The 9,336-nt window shown below is 31.3% G+C and overlaps 1 pseudogene; it reads right to left on the bottom strand.

Moving 5' to 3' along the window:
• Positions 1 to 4,905: 4,905 nt before the first annotated feature.
• LOC130798584 (transcription factor MTB3-like) lies at positions 4,906 to 7,406 on the bottom strand (annotated as a pseudogene).
• Positions 7,407 to 9,336: the final 1,930 nt, after the last annotated feature.

Genomic DNA, 9,336 nt, shown 5'->3' with positions numbered 1-9,336 from the left:
GGTGGGTGGCAGATTTTTTTACAAATAGCAAAGAGAACACCTCCATAAGGTGCAAGTTTTCTTTAATGTGAAGAAATGAGAACGCCTATTTGTTCCACATGTTCTCTTTTATTTTACTTAAGAAAACACTAAAAAAGGGGCGTTATCTTAGGCTAAGAGAACTGTGACATGGAGAACGCTCCTGAGGAGTTCTCTTAGGCATATTTGAGGCGTTCTCTTTTCCCTTTTTTGTAGTAGTGGATGGAGTAAAAATTAACAAATTCAATGAAGACCCTGTGTAATTATAAAAATTATGATATTTTTCTAACAATTTTGTATTACTAATTAGTTTTGCTCCTAAGTTTCAACATTTTCATACAACATGCAAAGTTGACTGCATATAAAACGGATGAGGTTCCATCGTAAAACTAATTGGTTATAAGAGGATAGCCATTAAGTTTATATGTTAGTCAATCTCCTTTTAATTATTCGATATCGAATTACATGTGGGTTATTTTTTCTAACATTTAGTATAATAAAAATAGATTGAAACTATTTTTTGTAAACTTATTAGTATAAAGAAACTATAATAAAAATTAGAAACACATGCGATATATGAAGTTGTTAGTATAGAGATATATAAAAATAAGTTTAGTAGTTAAATAATGATAAAAGTATAAATTATCTTTGTCAAATTTAAATTTTTTTATTAAAATGTAATAATCAATATATAATTTGTAATCTCACATTTAGATCCATTTACACCAAAATTTAAGTCGTTGTTTAGTTTTCCTTTAAAATAATAGTTTTTCTTGAACAGATATGAGTAGTTAATGACATATTGGTCAAAATAACTTAGTAATTATTTTCCTCTTTTAAAATTTCAAAATATTGACTGATAGTAATAATTTCTAAGCTATTAAATATTCTCTTCGTTCTTTTTTGATCTTTTACTTTGGGTTTTTCACACATATTAAGGAAGATAGAATCTTTGGGTTGTAGTGGGTATTATTTTAATCAAATAGTAGTGTAAAGTAATAATTGTATTGAAAGTATGATGTTGTAGTGAGTATTATTTTAATTAAATAGTAGTGTGAAGTAATGATTGTATTGAAAGTATGTGAGAGAAAATAATTATAAATAAAAGAAAAGGAGGGATTTTAAGGGGTAAAAGTGGGATAAAAACTTTTTAAAAATAGAAAGTATTCTAAAGTGGAAGAACTTTTGAAACTACCCGTTATAGTTATGTGGAAGATCAAAAAAGAACGGAGGGAGTATAAATTATAGCTTAGAATAATTCAACTTTCACGTACCAAATAATATTGTTGTCCAAATGTTAATTGTTAATAGCCATAAAAAAGAAAAAATAAAATAAAATTTCATAAATATTGAAAATTTGAAACTAAATAAAAAATATCTAAATAATAAAACTACTTATTTAATTAATTTTAATTTCAATCTTATTAAAATTAAACTTTGTTTATTATGTTTTGTTTCTTTTGCAAATAACATGTTTTACGAGTCAAATGTCACTCGGGTGTACATACTCTTATCAAACACCCCCTCAAAATAAACTAGAATTATTTATATTTTATTAAAAGTTAAAATTATATATGAAAATTAATAAAATATTAAAATATTTAGAGTAATTTTTTCTAGTGAAAAAATAAAAGTAATAATAGCTAATTTGTTTTGAAAATACTTTTTCTTAAAGTAAACTTTTGAATCAAAGACTAACAAAAAAATCAAAATATTTAACAACATAGTCAATCCTTGGAATAATGACGAACTTATCATGTTTTCCATGAAAAGAAATTTAAAATAAGATCTTTATAGTATAGAGTTTATCTTATTTAATTAAAATATTTTTTATAATATAACATTTAAAAGTCAAATAATTTATAAGTAAAACACTGAAATATTTAAATATTAACGTATTATTAATTGTTGAAATTATTCACGAAATCAACAAAAGAATGTGATATTAATAATCAATTTTCCTTAAAAGCCTATACATCATGTTTCCATTTATAGTATAGACACAACTACTAATATACAACTACAAGGATCACATCATTCACCAACACCCCCCAACCAACTTGTCACCAAGCTAGGGAAAAATTCAAAAAGAATTGAATCACTTATTGTTCACAATTGTTGACCAAAATTTGACTCCAAGAGCCAAAAAAAAAAAGTTCCCTTCACTTTAAACCCTATGCAAAACTTGATCATTTTTTACAATAGACTTACTAGAACGCACAACTTGAATGTCATTCTTAACTGAGACCGGTGGAGCAACCACCGGACCCAAACCCTTGCCGATTCCGGCAACTTTGATCTCCATGGTGCAACGTCCCTTGCTACTCTTGGGTATGTATGTGCACGAACTAGGACCTGTATGCGATGGCGATGCTGAGTTGTGCTTAGGCAATGATTCTAAAAACAACCAGTTTTGCCTTGCTAATTGGTCTTCCTTTAAAGGCCTCATTGCTTCAATTTCAATAAAACTTGTAGACAAAATTACTACCATTATCATGAACGTTACATAGTTACCCCTTCTTGACAATCGTTGCAAAAAATCCATCACTAGAAAATTCTATCAAATCCCGTCTAAACAGAAACCACTTATGTTGTTAAAAGCAGAATTAAACTCAAAACGCGATGAATTAAGATCGAATTTCGATTAAATGTGTGGTTTTTCTTTTGCTTCTTTATAATGGTTAAAGAATGAAAATGCAAGTAGATTATGTGTAGTCATGGTGTATATATATAGTGCATGGAATTGTACTATATAGTAGTTGAAGTATAAGAACAAATGGGAAAAGATAGCTTTGACTTTTGAAAGAAGTGGTTGACAATAAAAACTAAAAGGGTGCTTGAATTGAAAAGTTTAAAAATAAAATAAACAGTGTGGAATAGATCAAATATATGATACACGGTTAGATTGAACACAATCACATTGTTTAAATTATTATTAGTCACAAAAAGGAGGGGGAAAGCATGATCTGTTCTATGTTCATATTACAAATATTGTAACTAACATTCTAACAGTAAGCATTGATTTACGCACAAAATTATGTAAATAATAGGTATTTATTGGGTTGATTTCAAATTAGGTGTTTACGGTCAGTTTATAATTAATTTTTGTATCCATATTGATTTTACCAATAATTATAAATATATTTTTAAAATTAAATTAAAATTAAATTTAATTATAAAATCAAATAAATATCAAATCATGATATATGTTTAAAACACGTTCGCTCTATTTGTTTTTGAAAATGGAGCATGAATTGCTGGCTTTTTACTCGTACAAGAATAGTAACTATTTGCTGCTGGTCGGTCAGATGTGGATCAAAAAAGAGACAACTGTACACTATAAGAATATGTAGTTCAACAAATTTCTAAAAGTATCGGTACGGTACTGCAAACTCTAGTAGTGAACATTAATTGTGGCGGCAAAAGTTGCTTCATACTTCCTCCGTTCTGAAATACTTGTTACATTTTGTTTTGGGCACTATTCATCGTTCAAGCTTATTTTGTATATTGTGGCTAATATGCAAGTAAAAATATAGTTAAGTGGAATCTTCTTCGAATCGTCTAATCGTATACTTTCATAATATTAACTTTTTATAATTTTTAGAAGTGCATAAGTCAACATATAAAATGTACAAAATAACACATTGGATTGCATAAAAAGTCAAATGTAGCAAGTATAATGGAACGGAGGAAGTACTATGTTACATTGTACTTGTAACATTTCGGTTAATATAAGTATTAAAAAAATATGTAATAAGACCTTGGATGTGTGTTTGTTTGAGACTTTGGAGTTTGGATATGTATTATGGGTTCTAAGACCCAAATGATTGAATATAAATATGTGGCACAAATGGGTATTAAGCGGGGATTTGACAGGTGGTGGGGCGGGAAAAATGGGTATTAGACGGGGATGGATACCTAGATGGGTGGTGGGGCGGGGATGATTTTAGGTACAAACCCATCGGTGAGGGGACGGGGAAAAAAATTATACCCACCGTGGGGATGGGGACGGGGATGGATATTGCATTAACAGATGGGGATGGGGATGGAAATTCCAATCCCCGCCCCGCCCCGCCCCGTTTGCATCCCTAGTTGGATATGAGCATATGCTGGATCAATATATATCTAGGCATGGCTCGCTCATAGCCGAACATGATATGATTTGTAGCTATGAAATGATAAAAAAAATTATGTTAAAGTCTAACCCGACTCAAATTTCATGTGTCTCTAAATAAAATTCCACTTGATATTAAATAATATAGATAAAAATGAAAATTTAACACAACTTAACTAAAAATTATTACCGAACAAAAATCATTATCATAATCATGCTTATTCTACTCTAGTTATTATTTAATTTGCAAAATTCATAATGCAATAAAAAAAAAAATTACTTAATAACGAATACTTCATTACAATGAAAATAATATATATTTCATGAAAATTAACTCTATAATACATCAGTATAGATTTCAAGATACCACTATGGCACTATATGATGGATCGAACATTCATATGTGCATGTTTGCTTAACAAACTCAATTGTTTGGTTTCACAGATCATAACATGTTACCAACAAGTAAAACCCTGCACAACTAAGGCATGGTTATACCTTCACAAGACATGATGCATGTATCTTTCATCATCTTCTCCATTCAAAAATACTACATAAAATTTGTACCATTAGATATACCTAAAATATCACAAATGTTTTTCGGATGAGTGAAACGATCTTTTCTCTGTACCTGCAGAATCATTGCCATCGCGGTTTTTACACCGATTATACAAGAAAACGTATTCTGTATGATCAAGAGTTATAATCAAATCATTTCGAAACGAGCTTCAGAATAGCAAACTCGGAAAATAACAAAAAATAGAACACATTACTAAATGAAAAAGAAATTTCTTTGAAGATAATTGTTAAATTCCAACAGCATTTACATTTCATAATCAAGTTACATCTTCATATCTCACCCACAAGTCAGTTATAGACTGTTTTACTGTCTATTTGCAGTAAGGTCCTTCATTTAAGGACTAGTCCTGTATAAGGCTGAATTTCTCGAGACAAAAATATCGCCTTTATCCCGACTCCAGGAGGAATACTAGTCCATTCAATCAGTTCGAAAAAGTGGTCTGCAGCTTCTCCTTCAGATTCTCGGCAAATCCATTCTGTGTTTGGATCGTGAACGTGTGAACAATCGTATTATCTGTTGTCGAAACATTAGCTTCCGGAGCTGTAATTTGATTTCCCGGAGTGTCTTTACAACCCGTGAAGCAGGATGAAGATCCAAAGGGAAACTGACGTGCACAAGTGAATCGTCTTGCCTCGTCTGAAAATCAATCTCGGGGATAGCTATGTGTTTATGCACAGGATTAGCCAGCTGTTTTTCAGCTTCAAGCATCCTAACTTTCATTTGGAGATCAGTGATATAAGATATAGCATCACCGAGCAGTGACGCCTAGTCCATTTTGGAAATGTTGGGAACAACGGCTCTCAATGCATAGAATCGTTGATTAAGCTTCTCTCGTCTTTGTCTTTCCACTTAACATGGTTCAATGGCTCTTCTCGTCAATTAGCCGGTTTTCTACCTCTTTTTCTCGGTTTTGGCTCACTAGCTTTCGATACTTCTTCTTTAGTTTGCTCCAAACCCCCACATTTAGACGATGATCCATAGGCACGCACATCACTCGCATTACTTCCACCAACACGAGACTCTTCAGAAAACGTAGCATGATTTTCCAATTTTTTGGGTAAGATTCAAGTTGTTCGACTGTGGTCTAGGTACACTAAGGCTAAGCTCACCCCCAAAAATTCTAGGAACCGCCTTAGCCTGCACAAGACGAGGTTCACCAAATATATGCTTCGCCATCTGCATCAAATCCTGCTCTTCCAAGACCATTCAAATAGAACCCAACTCCAATACTCCATTCTTCACAGGTACAAACACAACGGTCTGAAATCTAGCCGAGTTAGCTAAATGTGCTCGCAACTGGTAGTGATCCGAACACCCTTTACCATCGGATACCCAAATCGGTTTCCCACTAGCAAAACATTTAGCAGGACCCAAAGAAGAGTCTAAAAAGAACCAATAATACATTGAAATAAGGTACAACATCTCTATATCTGATACACTATCCAATTTTGCAACAAAATCATCCTGCTCTGATCACAAAAACAAGCATTTAGCTTCTCAAGAGTTCTCTTTTACAACTTGTTGGTCTAATTATCAACAATTTGGCAAAGCCCTTGCTGAAGATTCAGTTTACAACTTGTTGGTCTAAATTCATGAAGAAATTCTTTATAAACTCTAGATATCAAAAACTCACATGATTCAACTCCCACCACAGATTTTAGAATAACCTTATCCTCCATTTTAAACTCACATTTTACTTCCATTGAAACTTACCAAGATTCAAAATCTCAAAAGTAAAGATTAATTACTAATTGGGTCTCTCTTACTTCATTCTAACCTAAAGAAATCCACATTTTTTAATCTGGGTATCTCTAAATTTGTAGCATAATTAAAATCCAGTAAGCAATTAGCAAATTTTAGCCCAAAATCATCTCTACAAAGCTAGACAAACAATTGTTTAAAAAGATTTACCTGAGAAAAGGGATTGAAGTTTCTTCAAAATCAGCAAAAACTACAACATAATTTGAACAAAAGGTTATTAATTCTGGGATTGGGTGATGTTCATGTATAGCTAGGGTTTCAAAAATTCAGTCTTTACTCCAATAAATAATTGAGGGGAATTAAACTTGGTGTTATCAACTCCATTTTGCTTGTGTTTATCCTTTGGAACACGAGATACAGGTGGAATAGTTAAAAACACAAACTATGGATCATGTGATTCCCAAGGGCAAAGGGTATTTAAGTGACGTGCAAGAGTAGCAACTTCAAAAAAATATGGATTTAGGATAATGCCCTCGTGAATTGGTGGTTGACGGTTGGAGACTCAAGGATAAAACCTTTGTCACTCGGGTTCTTCATCCTCCAACGTATGCTGCCCATATTCCTCCGTCTTATATTACTTACACCAAATCTACTTTAACACATGTTATGGTAATTTACTTACTTCGGCAATCATACGAAAAAAAATATAGTCATATGAGATCTTGATTTATTTGTTCCATGTATTTTCATAATATCAAATGTGTAGGTGGTGGTGGAGGTGTTGAAGTGGGGAAATGGTGGTGATTGGAGAGGAGGGAGAGATTGAGAAAGAGGGGTATGATTGAGGTAATTAGGTGAATTAAGTGAAATTAAATTAAAAGTCAAATTAAAGGCCGATATCTTAGTCAATAGTCATTTAACAGGTCATCTCATCTGAATATTGTTTGCAAAAAAAAATTCCAAGCTATTATTTATAAAAAACTTAAACTCGATGACTGTATGATTGTAATTGGCAAAAAACTTTATAAAAAATAACAATATTAGAAATCAACTCATATATAAATTCTTATAGTTATATATATGATCTCTTTTAACTAAATTTCACATATCATCTTTTATTTGTCTTTTATTTTTTTTTTCAATGTGGGATAAGATGCATGCATAAACCAACAATATATTACCGTGCACAAATAACAATCTTATTACAGAACATAACATAAATGTACTTAATTTATTGACTAATAAAAGTTCATAACATGCACGTACGTTTTATTAATTCTAGCTATGTTCAACGATAGATAAGCTAAGTTTATTGTAGTTTCACTTCACCCCGGCCCATTACTTCCTTACGTTTCTAAAAGTTAATGATTTTATTGAACAAATATTGCATCGCCAAGCTTTTAAAAACTAAGGAAATGATTGTTATGAGGCTGCTTATGTAACACGAGGGGTTCGAACCACAACTCCAGTAGAGTCGACAATAACCCAAACACGATCACATCTTAAATCCTTAGTAAAAGCGCTGTGTTCGTGCTTAACGATGCTGCGTACGTTTGGGTTTTCTCTTTCGATTATTGCAGCTGCCTTGTACCCATATTCTCCCACAAGTTCTGGCCATTCTTGCTTCCCTATCATTAATTAATTATTTCACATATTAAAACAACTCATACCTACTTCCAAAAAGATTAGAAATCACAAATCTTAAAATAAAATTATTTTAGTGAAATAATAGTTATTTACGTAACAATATTTATGTAATTTAGAATCTGATTTTTTTATAATATAACTTATTATGGAAATTCAATATATTTAACCTAAATTTTAAATGTTTAATTGAATGGAAATGAGATATATTTGATAAATGATATTTTAAAAAAATCAATATTAAATTTTTGCTTTTAACAAATTCATGTATGTGTATTACTATTTTTAAAATTTATATTTTTATATATTTTATACTAATAAATTTATATATACTAGTATAAAATAAAGAAGAAATTCCTATGTTTATGAGTTTTTGAGTAATAATGAGATAGATAACAAATATATTAGTTTATGAAGTTGTAAACTAGGTGAGAAACGTAGGGGTAATACAAACACTAAAAAATATTAAAATAATAAATATAGTAGGAAATACACGACAACTGTAAATACTAAAAATATAAAAATAGCCCAGAATGGGCCGGGTAGCTCAATTAGTTAGACGAACATCTTCTTTCCATGAGGTCTTAAGTTCCAATCAAGGAAGAGACATTTGTCGTCTGTCAGCTTCCGGCTGGTTTAACCGTTTGTAGTTCTTTGTCATGTATGGTCACAAATCGGAAGTTTACACAATGTACAGTCTAAAGGGCTCGTAACTGCGTTTTCCGACTGGTTTAACCATTATTATTTCGCTTTTATATTAGCTTTTTGGTTTTTAACTTGTTTGTTGGTCAAACAGTAAAAAAACATTTCGTAAATGATTTTTAAGTCAGCTAAAAAGCTGACTTTTAATCTAAAATATAAGAATTACTCTAGTTTTTTTTTTTTTGCTTTTGGCTTATTAGCCCACTTTTTCTCTCACAAACTCCAATAGGTAGTACGTAAATTTACCAAACATCTCCATAAACAACTTAAAACACTCCTAATAATATTTGTATAGAGTTAAAAATTTATAATAAGGATATAATTATATATCACAAATTCTTATAATTTTAATAGGCTAAACTTAAGAGGCATATTTCATAAAAAAAGTCTCTTAAGAGACTAGCTGTAGAATTATTACCTGGGCACCCTTGCCTATTCATCAAGAAATCCATGCCTCAATCTGTGTGTTAGTGTGTATATCCAGGAGCATGTTAGGTAGTAGAAGTCCACATAAATATATAAGCCCTGTCTATGCATGAATCAAGGCCCACGCTTTGGGGGCGTGGAATGCCAGCAG

Source organism: Amaranthus tricolor, chromosome 13, assembly GCF_026212465.1.
Source record: "Amaranthus tricolor cultivar Red isolate AtriRed21 chromosome 13, ASM2621246v1, whole genome shotgun sequence".
NCBI lineage: Eukaryota > Viridiplantae > Streptophyta > Magnoliopsida > Caryophyllales > Amaranthaceae > Amaranthus > Amaranthus tricolor.
The sequence above is the reverse complement of the archived record's forward strand: the minus strand, read 5'-3'. Positions and strand labels throughout refer to the sequence as shown.